This window comes from Phodopus roborovskii, unplaced genomic scaffold (assembly GCF_943737965.1).
Source record: "Phodopus roborovskii unplaced genomic scaffold, PHOROB, whole genome shotgun sequence".
Classification (NCBI taxonomy): Eukaryota; Metazoa; Chordata; class Mammalia; order Rodentia; family Cricetidae; genus Phodopus; species Phodopus roborovskii.
Genome location: NW_026126578.1, coordinates 12,543,607 through 12,562,311, shown reverse-complemented (window position 1 = coordinate 12,562,311; position 18,705 = coordinate 12,543,607). Strand labels below are relative to the sequence as shown.

Here is an 18,705-nt window from a genome sequence, read left to right as displayed (position 1 = left end):
CTCTGCTTTTGGTCTTTGGGTTTTTGAGGCAAGGTCTAGGACAGCCCTTTGACTGTCCTAGAACTCATATACAAAGCTCATCTGCAACTCACAGAGATCGACCTGCCTCTGCCTCCAGAGTACTCAGATTAAAGGCTCCTCTATTGTTTGTTTTTCTCACTAGGCAGCCCAGACTGGCCTTAGACCTTCCTGCCTCAGCCTCCCCAATGAAGAAGTCACAAGCATCACTAGTCATGAGACATCCAACAGCTTTCTTGGTGTCCTGAGTTGGAACAAGAACCTCTGGCTCTTGCAGAAATTGAAGGAAGCAGAGAGAGAGAGAAGGAGGGAGGGAGGGAAAAAGGGAGGGACAGAGGGGAGGGAGGCACAGAGGGAGAGGAAATGACATCAGAGAATGTGGGTCTTGGGAGGTTGAGACCGGTGGCTTTCCTTCTGAGCATGGTGAAGTTATGGGAAAGTGGATTGGGAGAAATGCAGGCAGCCAGGTTTCCTGGTCTACTTTCCCCTGAACGGGACACTTTCTCCATCCTGGGTTTCAGGTTTTGATCCGTGGGTGTGTGTTCGGCTCTTGTCCTCTCTATGTCCACCCCAGCAGTTCCCAAGCCTTTCCTGAAGGTGGAGAGTTGCTGGACTCTAGCCTCAGTTGAAGCTAAAGGGTCTGGGATTCAGCCATTTGCTCTGACCTGACCTGCAAACAAAGGCTTCTCTTGACAGAGTCCAGGTTTTCATGCCCCCTATTAGCCTGAGCAGGGCCTTCAACCACAACTATCTGCAGTGGAATTTTTTTTTTTTTCCTGAGCCCAACACCTCCCCCTGCATGGTCCTGGGCTACTCCAGGGCCTGGGGATGATGTTGATGGACTGTCCTGGCTGCTGGGCCTCCTATTGTGTTCTTACTATTCCATAGCAAAGGCCTCTAGCAACTGTTGCTAGGAAGGCCTTATCTCCTGGGCTCCAGCCCTGCCCCCACTGCCAGAGTCTGAGATGCAGATTGGATCCTATAGAGTTCTTATAATTAAGGCCCTGGAGGATTTCCAACAGCAATGGCCCTGCTGGCCTTTCTTGACAGGAGGTCTTGTGAGAGATGTGCCGTGTGGAGCCAGAGATGCCATGGTGATCACACTCAGATGTTCTCTTGGATGCCAACACTTTGTTTTGGTTTTTGAAGTGGGGGTATTTCTGAGACAGGGTCTCATGATGTAGCTCTGGCTAGCCTGGAACTTGCTATGTAGTAGACCAGGCTGGCCTCAAACTTGTGATGATTTTTACTGAAGCGAGTGATGTTTTATATTATTAGTCTCATGCTGCAAGCATGGCCACCAACTTAGCTGGGGGCTAGAGGGGTGGTGGTGGTACAAGCCTATAATCCCAGCATTCTGGAAGTTAAGTCAAGAGGATTGATCAAGATTTCAAGGTCGGCCTTTACTACAGACCAACCTGGGCTATGTTATCTAGGGAGACTCACTCTCAAAAAGCACAAATCATCCCCTTAGCTGTTACTGTTGTAGTGTTTTTATGTGTGTGGGTACTTTGCCTGCATGTATGTGTGGGCCATGTACCTGGTACCCTCAGAAGCCAGGAGAAGATCCCCTGGATTGAGTTACAGATGGTTGTAAGCCACCATCTGCTGAGAATTAAACTTTAGGTCTTCAGGAAGAGCAGAAAGTGCTCGTAAGCATTGAGCCATTCTTAGCTGTTTGTAACTAGAGTATAACCACTGAGCCATTCTTAACTACTGAGTATGTCAGTAATTGTGTTTATTTTTCTGTAAAATCGAATAAATGGTAGATCACCACTGAGGTACGTGCCCAAGCCATGTATGGAACATTGGAATCACTGGAAAAGGGTAAGACAAAAAGACAGCTGGCTGTGGTGGCGCATGTCCCAATCCTGCCTCTCAGGAGGCTGAGGCAGCTGGTATGGAGCTGTCTCCACGATGCCCAGCTTAAACTTCACTGGGTTTTGCCCTCCCTGCCTGCCATTCCTGTTCCAGTCCCCACTTCTGATGCAACATGGAGGGCAGGTGAGGAGGGGTATGGAGGGACGGAGGACAAAGCTGTAGCTCTAATTTGAGGGCCCGACCAGGTGTGGCAGGCTCTCCCCTAGGTGGGACTCCTGAGTTAGGCAGCTGTCTGCTTGTTTTTTACCTGCTTGGCATACCCTCTCCAGCCAATCAGAGCCCACCTAAGTCTACAATGACTCCTGAACTCTGCAACCCACTTATGTCCCATCTCAGCCACTCCTTCTCAGGGGCCCGGGGCTTTCATTTCCTCTCAATAACTGTCACTTCACTCACTGTTAGCATAAAGTTTAAGGGGGGACCTGGGTGGGGGACCATGGCGGATTCCATGGCAGGTGAGGATGACCGAGGTAGAGGGACAAACACGCCAGGCAGACAGAGTTTATTAGAAGCGGGGGAGGGAGAAGGAAGGAGAAAAGAGACGCAGAGAGGACAGAAGAGAAGAGGGAGACAGGAAAATCTTGTTTGCCCCAGGGCAACAGCAGGAAGAGAGCAGAAAGAAGAGAGTGGAGGGAAAAGCCAGAAAGAGAGCATAAGTGGATGGGGTCTGTCTTTTAAAGGGATCCTTTGCATCTGCGTAGACTGGTACTCATGGACCTGTGGGCTGACCAGGGTACTGCCTGAATGCATCCTGCCAGGTGACAGGGGCAGGCCAGCATAATGCCTGAATCCTTACACTCACCCTTTCTTTGTTGGCCATGCTCCTTATTCTTCATGAGTAGGAGACCACTGTAACATTATTATTGTGTGTGTGTGTGTGTGCGCGCGCGCGCGCGCGCGCGTACCCCATACAAAATATGTAGCAGTCAGTTTCATTGTGGGATCTGGGATTGAACTCAGACCATCAGGTTTGTTTAGTAAGTGATTTTATTCACTGAGCCATCTCACCAGCAGGGGCAGTAACACTTATATTACTTGCTGTGGGAAAACGTGTTGCTGCTGTCCAATGGAACTGAGATTTCTGGAAATGAGATACTCTGGAAGCATGGGTAAAACAGACTCCCCTCTCTCCCTCCCTCCCTCCCTCCCTTCCTCCCTCCCTTCCTCCCTTCTTTCTAACCAAGAAGCTACCTGCACCTGAGATCTTGGGAAATGGAAAACCCATTTTCTCCAACGGAGTGTCTCTGGTCGTATCAACCTCTCCTGGCATTCCCATGCTCAGGAAAGTTGGCCAACACAAAACAAACCCATGTTTTGTTCTTTGTGGGATTTTTGTTTCATTTTGTCTTGTTTTGAGATTTGTTTGATTTTTGTTTCTTGTTTTGTGAGTAAGAAAGAAAGAGAGAGGGATAAAGAATATGAAGTTAGGTGAGTAGAGAAATGGGAAGGACATAAGAGGAATTGGAGGGGGAAATATATTCAAAATATATTGTATTATATAAAAAAATTGATTTTTTTCTTTTTTGAGTCAGGTTCTCTCTATGTAGCCCTGATGTCTTGGAATTCACTATGTATACAATCTGGTCTCAAATGAAGAAAATAAATAAATAAAAATCTTTAAAAATAATACAAAAAATGCCAGGTGGTGGTGGTGTACACCTTTAATCCCAGCACTCAGAGGGGTAGAGGTAGATGGATCTCTGTGAGTTCAAGGCTAGCCTAGACTACAGAGTGAGTTTCAAAACAGCCAGAACTGTTACACAGAGAAACCCTGTCTCAAAAAAAAAAAAAAAAAAAAAAAAGAACGAAAGAAAGAAAAAGAAAAAATAGAAGCAGCAGCAGCTAAAATCACCTGGTTCAGACAAAAGGACTATAGGAGCCCCTGGGCGTCTTAAAATCACAGCAAGAACACTGGCAAGACTGCTCAGTGGCTCAAGGCACTGGCCACACAAACTTGTGACCCAAGTTCAATCTCCATTACCACACAAAACTGGAAGGAAACTACACAGAGTTACCCTCTGACCTCCACATGAACACACAATAAAAATAATAATACATTTGAACTTATCGGACATACCAGGCTGAAAAAGGGGTGTGATTCCCTCGACAGGACCCCATACAAAGGACACCCACATGTGGTGGCAGCAGTCTGAAGGCTTGTCACCTGACCCCTTGTGTGTCTGTCAAGGGACTGCCAGGCAAAGAACAGCTGCCTTCCCAGGGACTCAGCTAAGCTTGGTGCTGATGCAGACTACTTGACCTGCCACCCTCCTGTCTGTGTGTGTTTTCATCTGGACTGCTGTCCATTCATCCACTCTTGTTCATCTGGTCCTAGTCCTGCCCTCTGCCTCTGCAGCTCAGTTCTGGCTTGCAGCCTGACTCCAGCCTGTTATCCTTGCTACTGCAGAAACTTCATGCCTAGCAGTTTTGACCTCTCAGGCCTCTTTGAAACTCCATGAATTCTGCTGTAGCCTCTCCAACCCTTTACAACCATTTTGTGTCATAGATAGATGATTTCTGTGGAATGTGTAACGTATAACCTGAGAGGTAATATTAGTAATTAAGATTAAAGAGTGGGCTGCTGGTGGTGCGTTCCTTTAATCCTAACACTCGGGAGGCAGAGGCAGGCAGATCTCTGTGAGTTCAGGGCCAGCCTGGTCTACAGAGGGAGTTCTAGGACAGCCAAGGCTACACACATAAAGACCCTGTCACAATAAACAAGCAAACAAAAAAGATTAGAGTAAGAGCTGGGGAGACAGCTCAGCAGGTAAAGGCAGTTGCTACAAGTTTGGTGACATCAGGTCTATACTTGCAACTCATGTAAGGGTAAAAGGAGGAGACCAACTCCTCAAAGTTGTCCTCTGACTTCTGTGTGAGTTCCCATGCTCACACAGGTGTCATGCATACACATACAACAATATTTTTTTTAATTTAAAAATATTGGAATGAAACTGTCACATTCCCACAGCTTAGGACTCAGGACCCTCACTAGGGCTGGCAAGGAAATGCAGAAAGGACAGACATTTATTTGCACAGTAAAGCTGGGATCAGGTGGGGAGTGTGTACTCTGATGGAGTGGCATCTTCTACCACCACCAACCCAGAACCTCAGCTTTTACTATTCTATCATGTACATCTAGTCTTGGTAGGAGGTGTCTGTGGTTTGGTGACATGGGAGAAGGAAGCTTCAGTTGCTAGTTTTTGTACACACTGGTACTCCTGAGGAATTCCTCTGAGGCTTAAGGCTTTGCCAACTTTCCATGGTGCTGAGGCATTAGATTCCTTGATATGACTGTGCCCATGTCAACAAAGCATATTCACTCAGGACTTCACTCCTTAGGGCTTCCTCTGTTCCCTATAAGTCTCATTATGCACTGCAAGTTGTCCTTGAATATGAAGCATCCCTGCCTCTGCCTCCTAAGTCCTGGGATTATGGTTGTGAGCCACCATGCCTATCAGACATGTGTCTTAGTTAGGGTTTCTACTGTTGTGAAGAGATATCATGACCACAGCAACTCTTATAAAGGAAACACATTTAATTGGGGTGGCTTACATTTTCAGAGGTTTAGTCCATTATCATCATGGTAGGGAGCATGGCTGCTGGGAGTATGACGGCCTGCAGGCAGACAGGGTACCGGCTACATCTTGACTTGCAGGCAACAGGAAGTGGTCTGAGACACTGGGTGTGGCTTGAGCATATTTGACACACCTCCTCCAACAAGGCCACACCAACAAAGTCACACTTCCTAATAGTGCCACTCCTTTTTGGGGGCATTTTCTTTCAAACCACTACAACCCATTTAATTCACACACACACCATCCCTGTTTAATCTTTTATTTTATTTTGAGAGAGGTCTCACTGTATAGCACTAGCTGTCTTAGAATTCACTCCAGACCAGGCTGGCCTTGAACTCACAGAGCTCTACTTGCCTCTGCCTGCTGAGTGCTTGCATTAAAGATGTTTGCCACTATGCCTGGCCCCATGTAACTTTTAAATTTATTTTTATGTTATATTCATTGGTATTTCGTATGCATGCCTGTATGTCTCTGAAGTCACATCTTGGAGATACAGGCAGGTGTGAGCTGCCTTGTAGGTGCTAGAAATTGAACCTGGGTCCTCAGGAAATACAGCCAGTGCTGTTAACTGTTGAGCCATTTTTCCAGCCCCCCCCCCCACCCATTTAACCTTTAAAGCTCAGGATCACAGGAGTTTGTCACCTACCTCATGCTCCCCAGGGTCAAGTCTAGTCTGCTGGCCATGTTCAGTCTACCACTTTCTCTCTGTTCTCTGGGCTCCTCTAGATGCCTCTGGCTGTAGTACCCTTAAGTCTACAGTAAAAACCTTCCCCTTAACCATACGTTGAAGCCATTCTGTCAGTTTATTCAGGGCCTAGTTCAATTCCATTCCAGGAAAAAACAAATCTGCTAACCTGTGTCAGTTAAATTAATTTTTGTTCTAGCCTTTGATTGGTGGATTAGATGGGAGGAAATTATAGTCCCATTCAGTAGGTGGAGACTTTTCTCCGTCTAGCCCGGGGCCCACCTGACCAGTTTCTCTCCACCCTCTGGGGCCTCACAGCCGCTTATAAGATAATCACTCACAGACTTAAAATATATATATTTATAATTGTTTGGCCAATGACTTAGGCTTACTACTGGCTATCTCTCTCTCTTATAAATTAACCTATTTCTACTAATGTGTGTGTCACCATGTGGCTGTGGCTTACCAGTGATGCCCTGGCATCTTGTCTCTGTTGGCTACATGGCGTCTCTTAACTCTTTCTCTCTGTTTCCATTTAGATTTCCCACCTGACTTTACTTAGCCATTAGCTGAAACAGTTTTATTCATTAACCAATAAAAGCAACACACATTCACAGCATACAGAAAGACATCCCACATCACTGTTCCCCCACCCCCTTGCACCCCGCTGAACTTTTATCCAAATTGTAAAATTATATTTCTTGCCGGGCATGGTGTCATACCCCTTTAGTACCATCACTTAGGAGGCAGAGGCAGGTAGATCACTGAGTTTGAGGCCAGCCTGGTCTACATGGCAAGTTCCAGGACAGCCAGGGCTACACAGAGAAACTCTTTCTCAAAAAACCAAAACCAAAAGCAAACCCATTAACCAACAAACAAAAATTATTTTCTTCACTGATTTGTTTATAATTTCTTTGGACTAGAGAGAACTGAGGTAATGGGTTTATCAGCTTAAGTATCCCATAACACACAGTTTGGATTCCGAATGAATTCTGTCTTAGGGTTACTATTGCTGTGTTCAATCATCATGCTCCAAAGAAAACTGGGGAGGAAAGGGTTTATTTGGCTCACATTTCCACATTATAGCCCATCATTGAAGGAAATCAGAACAGAAACTTCAGCAGGGCAGGAACCTGGAGGCAGGAGCTGATGCAGAGGCCATGGAGGAGAGCTGCTTACTGGCGTGTTCCCTCTAGCTTGCTCAGCCTGCTTTCTCATAGAACCCGGGACCACCAGTCCAGGATGGCACCACCCACAATGGGCTGTGCCCGTCCCCTCCCCCCATCACTAGTTAAAACAATTCTCTCCAGCCAGATCTTACTGCACAGATCTCATCTCCCGGGACCAGCTTTGGTTTGAGTAGGGGTCTGAGTGCAGGACTTCCGGCCTCCTAGACAAGTGCCACACCCCAGCCCATAAATATTATTTTCACAGATATTACCTTGCTTAAAATAGCAACCATACTAAAAATACCCTGCCCTCCCCTGTCCTCAGCGTGGGAAAGGGGAAAATAAAATGTTTAGCAGCTGGAAGGTTCTGAGGTGTCTGGAATGAGGTAAAAGGGTGACTTGAAGTTGCCTTCTTTGTCAACACGGCCCACAGAGGTCAGGCTAGCCCAGAGCCGCCAGGCTTTCTATCTTGTCTAGTAAATCACTTCCTTCTCCTCCTCCTCCAGATTTAGCACGGGCCTCAGCCAGGCTTCCAAATGAGCCTGTCATTGTCTGGAGTCCTCTTTAGGGAGTGGCCTGTCCTTGCTCAGTTGACTTCCCTGATAGTTAAATCAGCTCCATACAGGGAGGGTCTGGGAACATATCTAAATCTTAGAGCCAGAGACACCGGACTCAAGAGAAAGACCCTCTTATTTAAATCTTAGAGCCAGAGACACCGGACTTAAGAGAAAGACCCTCCTGTCCAAATCTTAGAGCCAGAGACACCGGACTCAAGAGAAAGACCCTCCTACCTACCATTTGTGTTTTGATGGCTCCTGTGGCTGCACAGTGGGTGACAAGAAACTGTTTTTTGTTTGTTTTTGTTTTTAATTGCTGTTTTTCCTCTTGGCTGATGTGCTTTTCTGGGGTTCTCCAGAACTAGTTTCTCCATAAACTGGGTGGGGGGCTCACATTGCCTGAGCCCTAATTTGCTCTGGGGCAAGGCCACAGACACCTCCCCTGCTCATGAAGACAAACCCCTCAGTCCTAATAGGAGCAGCTATTTTTCTCGAGAGACAGCTGACCCCTACTCTGACCTCTGGCTCTCCTTTGACCATGTCCAAGCCCGGAAGCTTCCTCGATTTCCTGTTCCCTCCTTCACTATGGAGTAAAGTCCCTTGAAGCCCAGGCCCTCAGCCTGAGTCTTCCCTTTGTCCAGGTCCCCTGCGGAGTGCAGGCTCAGAAACCTCAGCCAGTCCAGACCCCTCCCACCGACCCCGGCTTGCAGACAGCTGTGGCCCTCGGCGGAAATGGCCCGAGACTGAGCATGTGGACAGCAAATGGCGACTAGAGAGATCTGACTGGAGAGATCTGAGCACCGAGAAGGGACCTAGGGGAGGAAACCTTTTCGGGTCACCTGTGGCTGGCGGAAGGCGGGCTGCTGCTGCCCCCGTGTGGATAAGAGCGGGACCACTAGACTGCTTCCAATAAAGGAATATTTCAGAGTCCTTTTCAGATGATCCCACACATGAGACCGTAAAGACTCCACCAGAACTCTTTAAGAACTGCTGATAAACACTATCAGTAAAACGTCCACAGGTCTGTAGCCTCCCTGTACATCAATAACAAACACGGGGAGGAGGAAACCAGGGAATCAATTCCACTTAAAATTGCTTCAAGGGTCGGAAAGATGGCTCTTGTCACTTAGCTTGAAGATCTGAATTTGATCCCCAAAACCAAGATAGTGGACAGGCAGAAGAAACTCAGTATAAAACTTTTAAATTGTCTTAAAAATATGTAATACATCTTGGAGCAAACCTAACTAAGGAACTGCATGCCCTCTATGATGGAAACTTTAAAATAGAAGAGAAACTGAAGATGGATAATGATGGGAAGAGCTGCCATACTCCTGGGTTAGAAGAATCAATAGTGAGAAAATGGCCATTTTACAAAAACTATCTGCAGGTTCAATGCAATCCCAATCAAATATCAACACAATTCTTTATAGACACAGAGGAAATAATCCCCAAGTTTACTCAGGCATACACAAAACCTCAGTTAGCAGAAAGAAGCATGAGAAGAAGCATTAACCCTGGAGGTATGTGAAGTAGGGCTTGGAACTGGCTGTGGACAAGTTTTTCTTTGGGATGCCAGTTCACACGGAGGCTTATGGAAAGATCAGCCTTAGCTTAGGCTTGTTCCTAATCAGCTCTTATAATGTAAATTAACCCATATTTTTTAGTCTATGTTCTTCCACCCACACCATTTTGCCCATTCCTCTTCTTCCGAATCTGGCTGGCGATTCTGCCTTTGTTCTTCTCCAGAATCCTCTCTGGCCCCAGAAGTCCCACCTAACCTCCTTCTGCCTAGCTATTGGCCATTCAGCCCTTTATTAAACCAAACACAATGACATGTCTTCACACAAGGACTGCCATATTGATTCTAAGTTACACAACAGAGACAGTAATAAAAACAGCACAGCAGTGTCACAAACACAGATGCAGACATCAGTGGAATGGAACAGAAAACCCAGCAGGAACCTATACAGATGTGGCTGCCTGACTTTTGGTCAAAATGCAAAGGTATTTCTTGTAGCTTTGACACCTCTCTCTCTCTCTCTGTCTTTTTCTCTCTCCCTCTCTCTCTTTCTGAGACAAGGGTTTCTCTGTGGCTTTGGAGGCTGTCCTAGAACTAGCTATTGTAGACCAGGCTGGCCTTGAACTTACAGAGATCCGCCTGCCTCTGCCTCCAGAGTGCTGGACTGAAGGTGTGCACCAACACCACCCGGCCAACACCGTTCTATAACAAATGATGCTTCCCAAATGGTTGTCCACATGAGGAGGAATGGAACTAGATCCTTATCACACCTCTCACTAAACCAACTCCAAATGGATGGAAAACCTTCACAGAAGAACTGGCTAAATGGCTTACCCAGCGAAGGTGCTTGTCACTAAGCCTATGACCTGATTCAGTCCCCAGGACTCACATGGCAAGAGGGAACTGACCCTACAAGTTGTCCCCTGACCTCTAAACTTGCAAAGTAGCACATACCCTCTCTCTCTCAACCTCAGGAGGCAGAGGCAGGAAGATCTCTGTGAGTTCAAGGCCAGCCTGGTCTACACAGAGAGTTCCAAGACAGCCTCCAAAGCTACAGAGAGAAATCCTGTCCCAAAAAAACAAAAACAAAAACAAAAAGTAAATAAAATAAAAATAAAAATATAGAGGCTGGAGAGGTGGCTCAGTGGTTAGAGCACTGACTGCTCTTGCCAAGGACCTGGGTTTGGTTCCCAGTACCTGCATGCTGGCTCACAACTGTCTGTAACCCCAGTTCCAGGGGATTTGATGCCCTGTTATGACCTCCTCAGGCATCAGGCAGACAGGTGGTGCAGATACATACATGTTGGCAAAACACTCATACACATAAAAATAAACTGATCTAACTCAAAAATTTAAATATCTAAATATCTAAAATATGCAAAGACTTCAAACCCCCCCACCCCTGCTTTTTTTTTTTTTTTTTTTTTTTTTTTATTTGAGATAGTTTCTCTATATAGCCCTGGCTGTCCTATCCTCTGTAGGCCTGGCTGTCTTCCAACTCAGAGATCTGCCTGCCACTGTTCCCCTAGTGCTAGGATTAATGTGCCACCACACTAGCTCTAAAAAAAAAAAAAAAGTTTCATAACAAGAAAACAATCTAATGAAAAATAGGGATCCAACAGAGAATTCCCAAAAGAGGAAATATAAAGTTTCAATAAATAATATTTAAGTGTTTAACAACTTAGACTATCGGGCATTGACAAAGAAAAAACAAATTCAAATAAAACTAGTGTGTGGGGCCGGACAGATGGCTTAGACATTAAGAGCACTGGCTGCTCTTCCAGAGGACCTGAGTTCAATTCCGACATGATGGCTCATCATCTATAATGAGATCTGGTGCCCTCTTCTGGCATGCAGGCATACATGCAGGCAGATAAATAAATCTTTAAAAGAAAAAAAGAAGAAACAAACAAAAAGGGTTGGGGATTTAACTCAGTGGCAGAGCCCTGTCTTTGGGTTCAGTCCCCAGGTCTGAAAAAAAAAAAAAATTAAAACCCTACTGTGAGATGTCCTTCTGTACGCTGTGAATATGTGTTACCTTTATTGGTTGATGGTTGATGAATAAAGCTGTTTGGGCCTATGGAAGAGCAGAATACAGCTTGGCAGGAAACACAAGCAGAAATACAGGGAAAAGAAGGCAGAGTCAGCTGGGTGATGGTGGTGCACACCTTTGATATCAGCAGAGGCAGGTGGATCTCTGTGCGTTTGAGACCAGCCTGGCCTACAGAGTGAGTTTCAGAAACCCTGCCTCAAAAAATCAAATTAAAAAAAACAAATAAAAGGAGAAGAAGAAAAAATCAAGGGAGATGCCAACAGCTGCCGGAGAAGCAAAAAGCGCCTAGCCTTGTGGTAATTATAAACTAACAGACATTTAAATATAAGAGCTAGCCAGTACCAAGCCTGAACCATCAGCCAAACAATTATAATTAATATTAAGCCTCTGAGTGATTATTTTATAACCGGCTCTGGGACCGGGAGGGATGCAGAAAAGCTCCAGCTATGCCTGAGACCACATCTCATTTCTGATAGAACGGCTATCACCAAAAACACCAAAGGACAACAAATGGTGGAAAAAGTGTAGAAGAGGGGCAATTAAATTATTTAGTGTCATTTTTGATCCCTTCCCAACAGAATGCTCATGTGCCCAATACTGTGACGCAAGTGGGGACGAGGCCAGGGTGGTGAGAAGCTGGAGTGCCATGGGCTCAGTGAGGATGACCACATTTTATTGTTTTATTTAACAGGCAAAAAGGGAACAGGACTCAAAGGGAGCCAGGTTTCATTATTGCCATCTGCTTCCCATCGGCAAAGTGTGAGTGTTATTATTTTTCCCATTTATGCAGTGTCTTAGGGTCCAAGGTCCAGTTATTATTTTCCATAATTTAGGTTTTCCATAATTTTCCATAGGTAATTAGTCCTAGCCTCTACTCTAAGAAGTACTGGCCATTGCTCCATAGCTACCATAGCTACTTCAGATTCTGTCTGCGTTAAGGTTGCGTTTTTTTGTTTGTTTGTTTGTTTTGTTATTTATTATTTATTTTGCAATACATTTTCACATAGTGCACAAATATCCCACAACACCCCCAGAAAATGAATCCTTTTCAAAGCCAGGTCTTTCATTTGTAGTAATTTATCTTGACCTAAAGTTCTGGCTCTAGTATCTATAGTTACAGCATGGTCTGTAAATTTGGTCGATTTTGATGAATTCACGATGAATATTGCTGTCATTGGAGACTGCTGGCTTTTGGGGAAGGTTGGGGGTGGGGGACTGAAACAGTCCTGGCTGTCCTGGAACTCACAATGCACACCAGGCTGGCCTTGAACTCACAGAGGTCAGAGATCCACTTGCATGAGCCACCACAGCCAGTCAACTGGTTTTTTACTACCAAGGTAAAAAGAGTCAACCTAGAAGCTAGAGAGATGGCTCAGGGTAAGGAAGGGGAGAGACAGCTCTTGAAAGTTGCTCTCTCATTTCCACATACAGGCATGACATACATGTACTCACACCCAAACCCATGCCCACCCATACATACACAATTAAAAATGATAAAAGAGAGTTTTAAAAGTACATTCATTTCCACATACAGGCATGACATACATGTACTCACACCCAAACTCATGCCCACCCATACATACACAATTAAAAATGATAAAAGAGTTTTAAAAGTACATTTATGACTCAATGCAACAAATTAAGATTACCTGCTGTTTTAGGGTTTTTAATGCCGTGAAAACACACCATGACCACAGCAACGCTTATAGAGGAAACATTTAATTGGGTGGCTCACTTACAGTTTCAGAGGTTCAGCCTGTTATCATCATGACCTGGAGCATTGCAGCGTGCAGGTAGGCGTGGTGCTAGAGTCGTAGCAAAGAGTCCTACATCATGCAGACAACAGGAAGTCAGCTGAGACACGGGATGGTGTCCTGAGCACAGGAAACCTCAAAGACCGCCCCCACAGTGACACATTTCCTCCAACAAGACCATAATAGGGACACTCCGAGCTGCGATGTCTAAAGGAGGTAGAAAGTGGGGGTCACAAAGGCTGGGGGTGGGGTGGGGAGGCAGTATACAAGCCCAGAGGACATTGATGCCCGGCTGCAGGCTGAGAAGGAGAAGGCCAACGAAGAAGACGAACAAGAAAGACTAAGGTGGAGATGGCGATCCCAAAAAGGAGAAGTTTCTAGACTCAGAAGAGAGTGAAGATGATGACTACCAGCAAAAGCGAAAAGGTGTGGAAGGACTCGTTGACATTGAGAATCCCATCCGGGTGGCACAGAAAACCAAGAGGGTCACACAACTGGATCTGGAGGGGCCAAAGGAGCTTTCAAGGACAGGAAGAGAAGAAATCAAGAAGCAGAAAGCAAAAGAGCGCTACATGAAGATGCACTTGGCTGGGAAGACAGAGCAGGCCAAGGTTGGCAATCAGCGGGAGGAGGCAGCAAGAAAGAAGAGGAAAGCAAAAGATGCTGCAACGTTTGTCAGGAAAAGGAATGCAGTCACTCTTCCCGAATAAGAAAGCTGGCCTGCGGAGGAGGTTCGGGGGCGGGGAGGAAATGCTGGGGAACAGGGCCGTGCAGCTAGGACCTCTGCCGAGAGTCTCACCCACCCTGTGTCCTGGCGCCTCTACAGCAGCCCCTCATGGCCAGGAGCCCCTACATCTTCATCTTGGCACAGAAATCATTCAGGGGACCGGGGTGGGGAGGCGGTTAGGGGGATGGGAAGCTGCTGTCTTTGAGATAGAAAGATGCAGGGCAGCACTTCATACATAGCCATTTGAGTGTTTTAGCTGGTTTTCGAATTTGGAACCCTGGTTGGGGGTGGGGATGCCTGGGAAGTGGGGTAAAGAGATTCCATTTGTCCAGCGGGGGGGGGTGTAGTACCAGCAGGCAGCTGCTGTGGGAGATGATGACAGCCAGCCCAGATTGCTGTCTAGGTGCTCACTCAGAGGGGCTGTCGGGATGCCTGTGCCCGTAAGGGTCCAATGAGTCCTCTCCTCTGACCTGCTGTGCCCACTCCCATCCACCTGGTCAGGGCTAGTGGCCATTTTTAACCCTACCCATTGATCATTTTAAGAAACCTGTGGTTGCTGTGTACCACCCAGACAAGATCCTCAAAGTCAACTTGTATATTTGGTAGATTAAATGACATTATCGGGGGGGGGGGGGGGAATGACACTGCTTAGGAGATTATGGAGGCCAATTACATTCAAACTACCATAACTGCCTACATACTGTTCACTACAGAGGTTTTGTCTGCTGCAAGATGTAGGTATATGCCTTTAAACCCTTCACTAGGGTGGCAAAGGCAAGTGGATCTCTGTGAATTTGAGGGCAGCCTGGTCTACAGAGCTAGTTCCAGGACAGCCAAGGCTATACAGAGAAACACTGTCTCAGAAAACAAAAATAATACAAAACAAAACAAAATGAAACAACAAAAGGATTTAGGTAAATGGATTTTATTTTTTTAATTTATTTTTATTTGTGTGTGTGTGTGTCCTCAAGTGTGCACACATGCAAACACATTTTCCAAAAAGGCCAGAAAAGGCCGTTGGACCACCTGGTTTATGTTTGTTTGTTTGTTTGTTTGTTTTTAAGGCTGTCATATATGTTTTGTTTTTAGACAGGCTCTCACTATGAACCCTTGGCTGTGCTGAAACTTGCCACATAAACCAGGCTGGTCTTAGACTCACAGTCCTCTATTTGCCTCTGTCTTTAGTGATGGGATTTAAAAATGTGCTATTCTGACTTTGGGAGCCCATTCCACAGAGGGATACTCCCTCAGCCTAGACACATGGGGGAGGGCCTGGGCCCTGCTCCAAATGATGTGACAGACTTTGAGTATTTCCCCCATGGGGAACAGAAGGGGATGGGATGGGGATTGGTGGGGGGAACAGGGAAGGATGGGAGGATGTGGGAACTGGGATTGACATGTAAAACAAGCTTGTTTCAAATTTAAATAAAAAAATTATAAAAAAAAATGTGCCATTCTGTCTGATATATATATATATATATTTGCTCTTGTAAAAACCTGAGCATATGGGCTGACTTGGTGGTTAAGAGCTCACACTGATCTTACAGAGGACCCAAGTTCAGTTCCCAGCACCATGATCCAGTAGCTCATAATTGCCTGTAACCACAACTCCAGGGGACATTGCTGCTTCTGGCTTCTGCAGGTGCCTGCACTCATGTGCACATTCCACACACAGACACACATATACATAATAAAAATTAAATTAATTTCTCTGTGAGTTTGAGGCCAGGCAGAGCTACATAGTGAGATTCAGTCTCAAAAAACAAAACAAAAATAATAATCAATCCATTTTTTAAAAAATACAACATTGAAAGTCACAAAGAGCTTGCACTGTTCATTGAGAATTTACTTTTTTTTTTTGTCTGAGAGTTGCTGGGCCTTTCCTTTAATCTCAGCACTTGGGAGGCAGTGATAGGAAGCTCTCTTCGAGTTCAAGGCCAGGCTCTTCTACATAGCAAGTTCCAGGCCAATCAAGGATACACCATAAGACCCTGTTTTTTTGTTTTTTTTTTTTTTTTTAGATTAAAGCTGAGCATGGGGGTACACACCATGAGACCCAGCACTAGGGACACAGAGGCAAGCAGATCTCTGTGAGTTCGAGGCCAGCCTGGTCAACAAAGTTTCAGGATAGCTAGGCTGTTACACAAAGAAACCTGTCTTGGGAGGGGAAAAAAAGAAAAGAAAAGCTAGTAAGAGTTTAATGAAACTCAGCAGAAGCTGGCCAAGATAACAGCACTTCTAATAACCTTGAACATTGAATTATCATATAAGAAATAAAAGGCAGGAGAGAAAATCCACAGAGCCAAAAGACTTTTTAATTTAGAATACACACTTATTTACTGTGTGTAGCAATGCATGTGTGGTATGTATATGTGGGTATGCCTGTTATGGCACATGTGTGAAAGTCAGAAGACAACTTGCGGAAGTCAGTTCCCTCTTTCCACCATGTGAGTCCTAGGAATGGGACTCAGGTCATCAGGAGACCCAAAACTCACATGTTAACCCTCTCACTGAAGTTTTGGCTACTAAAGGTATTTGCTCTATCCTGAGGGGGTGGGGGGAGGTAATGAATAGTTGCTTTTTTTTTTTTTTTTTTTCTGGAGGACCAAAGGGGAGATTTCAGAGACTTGCTACTGAGTCCAGTGATGTCATGCTTCTTCATAACATGCATATTGTATCTAAAATACCTAACAGGTATAAATATAGGTAAAACACGCTAATAGCTTGCAGACATTGATGAAAAATTTTCCTTACTTACAAATTTAACTATTCATTAAAGACTAAAGCATTGTTCTAACATGCACTTAGAAACTGTGTTTATTTGCTTTATTTTTTATTTTATGTTCATTTATGGCTCAGCAGTTAAGAGCACTGACTGCTCTTTCAGAGGACCCAGGTTCAATTCCCAGCACCCACATGACAGCTCACAACTCTCTGTAACTCCACTTCCAGAGGATCCAACACCCTCGAACAGACATACATGCAGGAAAACCACCAATGCACATAAAATAAAAATAAATTATTTTTAAAAAGCTACGAAAAGAAATTGTGCTGCTCTGGTTATCTGTAAGCCATAGCATGCCTTTGCAAACTTTGGATCTCACTAAGGAAGTTCTAAAGTGATCAATTTTTTCCCTTTAGTGTATTGATCCCAGAGTTTTAAAACCTTTACTATGAAAAGCATTGCAGGAAAAAAAAAATCACACACTGAAATGAACCAGATTCAAAGACTTGTATAAATTCGATAAGTGCCCATACTGTCAAGAGAAGCCATTCAAAACCAAAGCTGTGCTGTTTCAAATTGGGTTTTTCACTTTCACTGTTAAGTATATTTTCATGTGCTTATCTACTGTTGGTTCCAGAGGCTCCCCATCATCAGCTGCACCCCAACCCACCTCCAACCCACCCACCCACCCCCCACCCCGCTTGGGATTGAGAACTGAGCTCTAAAGACTCCAATCTGGTGAAGGGCAACATGTTATCTTTTGTTAGATATTTGTTTTCATGGGGGAAGCTGTCACTAGAACAACTGTGGATACATTTTAAAACATCCTAATTGCTAAGTCAGCTTCTATTATTATAAGGTTTTGAACTAGGGGTGATTCTCCTGCCACCCGCTCAAGCGCTGGTAGCACAAGCCACCACCACACCCTTACCTAAATTAGTTCCTAAGTAGTTGAATGACAGGAAAAGGGATAAAACCATCCCAAACCCGGACAGCGTTATCTCCTGACTGGGTTTATGTGTTGTGTGCTATGGTGGGTTTGACTAATGTCAATCCATCTTCCAAGTTTTCGTCAACAGCTGTTACTCTGATTCATGGCCTTGGCCTTCAAAGCTGAGAAACAATGCCTATAACCGACATGAGTTAGCAGAGTCCTTGTCCTTCCCTGAGCCCCTTCTCTGGTGCTAAGTACACTGTAGGCTCTATGATTATATCCAGGGACAGATCAAAGAGTAAGGAAGGGAGCATCCTATCACACATTTCATGTAGTGGGAGGAGAGATTTCTTCCTGCAGCGGGTATCCACCTCATACCAGTATAGTCTGACCCAGTTCTATTCTTGCCACTCACTGACCGAAGCCCATTCTCCCTTCTGCCTGCCCAGCTGCTGAATTCATTATCTAAGTTCTCAGGACACTGATCTTCTTACCTTGTTTTGTACACCCATCCCAGCCTCCCTACCAAGTGAGAACCAGAGAGATGGTTCACATGTGGCCTTCCAGGGTTTTAGGTCTGAGCCCTCAGGAAGCAGGACTGCCACGAACGTTTACAGAGTAAAAGATTTTAGAGAGTAAGAGCTAGCACGCCACCAACATTCTTCGTGTGGACGAGGCTCAGCGGACGTGGTCCTTAAAACTAAGGTCTTCTTCCCCAGTCCCGAACTCAGGGTTAAGTTGCCTTTTTCCACAGGGTCACCCCCAAGGCTTCTGGAATCGGGACTTGGGAGGAGGCACGCGCTCCCGGAAGTCAGCAGGTGCACAGACTGGTCAGGTGTCCGTCCTCACAGCCCGGCAGGCGCGCATGCCCACTTGCTGACCCCAAGTCTTCCACCGGCGAAGCGAGGGACCCAGAGCCTCTCTTTTTACCAGCGAACGCCGCCCTTGGGCTCCCGAATGGGCACTGGGAACCGGAGTCCGACGCCGCCGGCTCGGACTACCTCCCCCGAGAGCCCCCGCGCTGGCGGCCGCTGATTGGCTGCTTCGCAGGGCGCGGGGAGGGGGTGCGGAGCCTCGGATGCAGGGCGCAGTGTGCGCGTGCGCGCGG

The 18,705-nt window shown here is 45.8% G+C and overlaps 1 pseudogene; it reads left to right on the top strand.

The window, feature by feature from the left end:
• The first annotated feature begins 13,414 nt into the window (after positions 1 to 13,414).
• On the top strand, positions 13,415 to 18,632 carry LOC127236101 (28 kDa heat- and acid-stable phosphoprotein-like; annotated as a pseudogene).
• Positions 18,633 to 18,705: the final 73 nt, after the last annotated feature.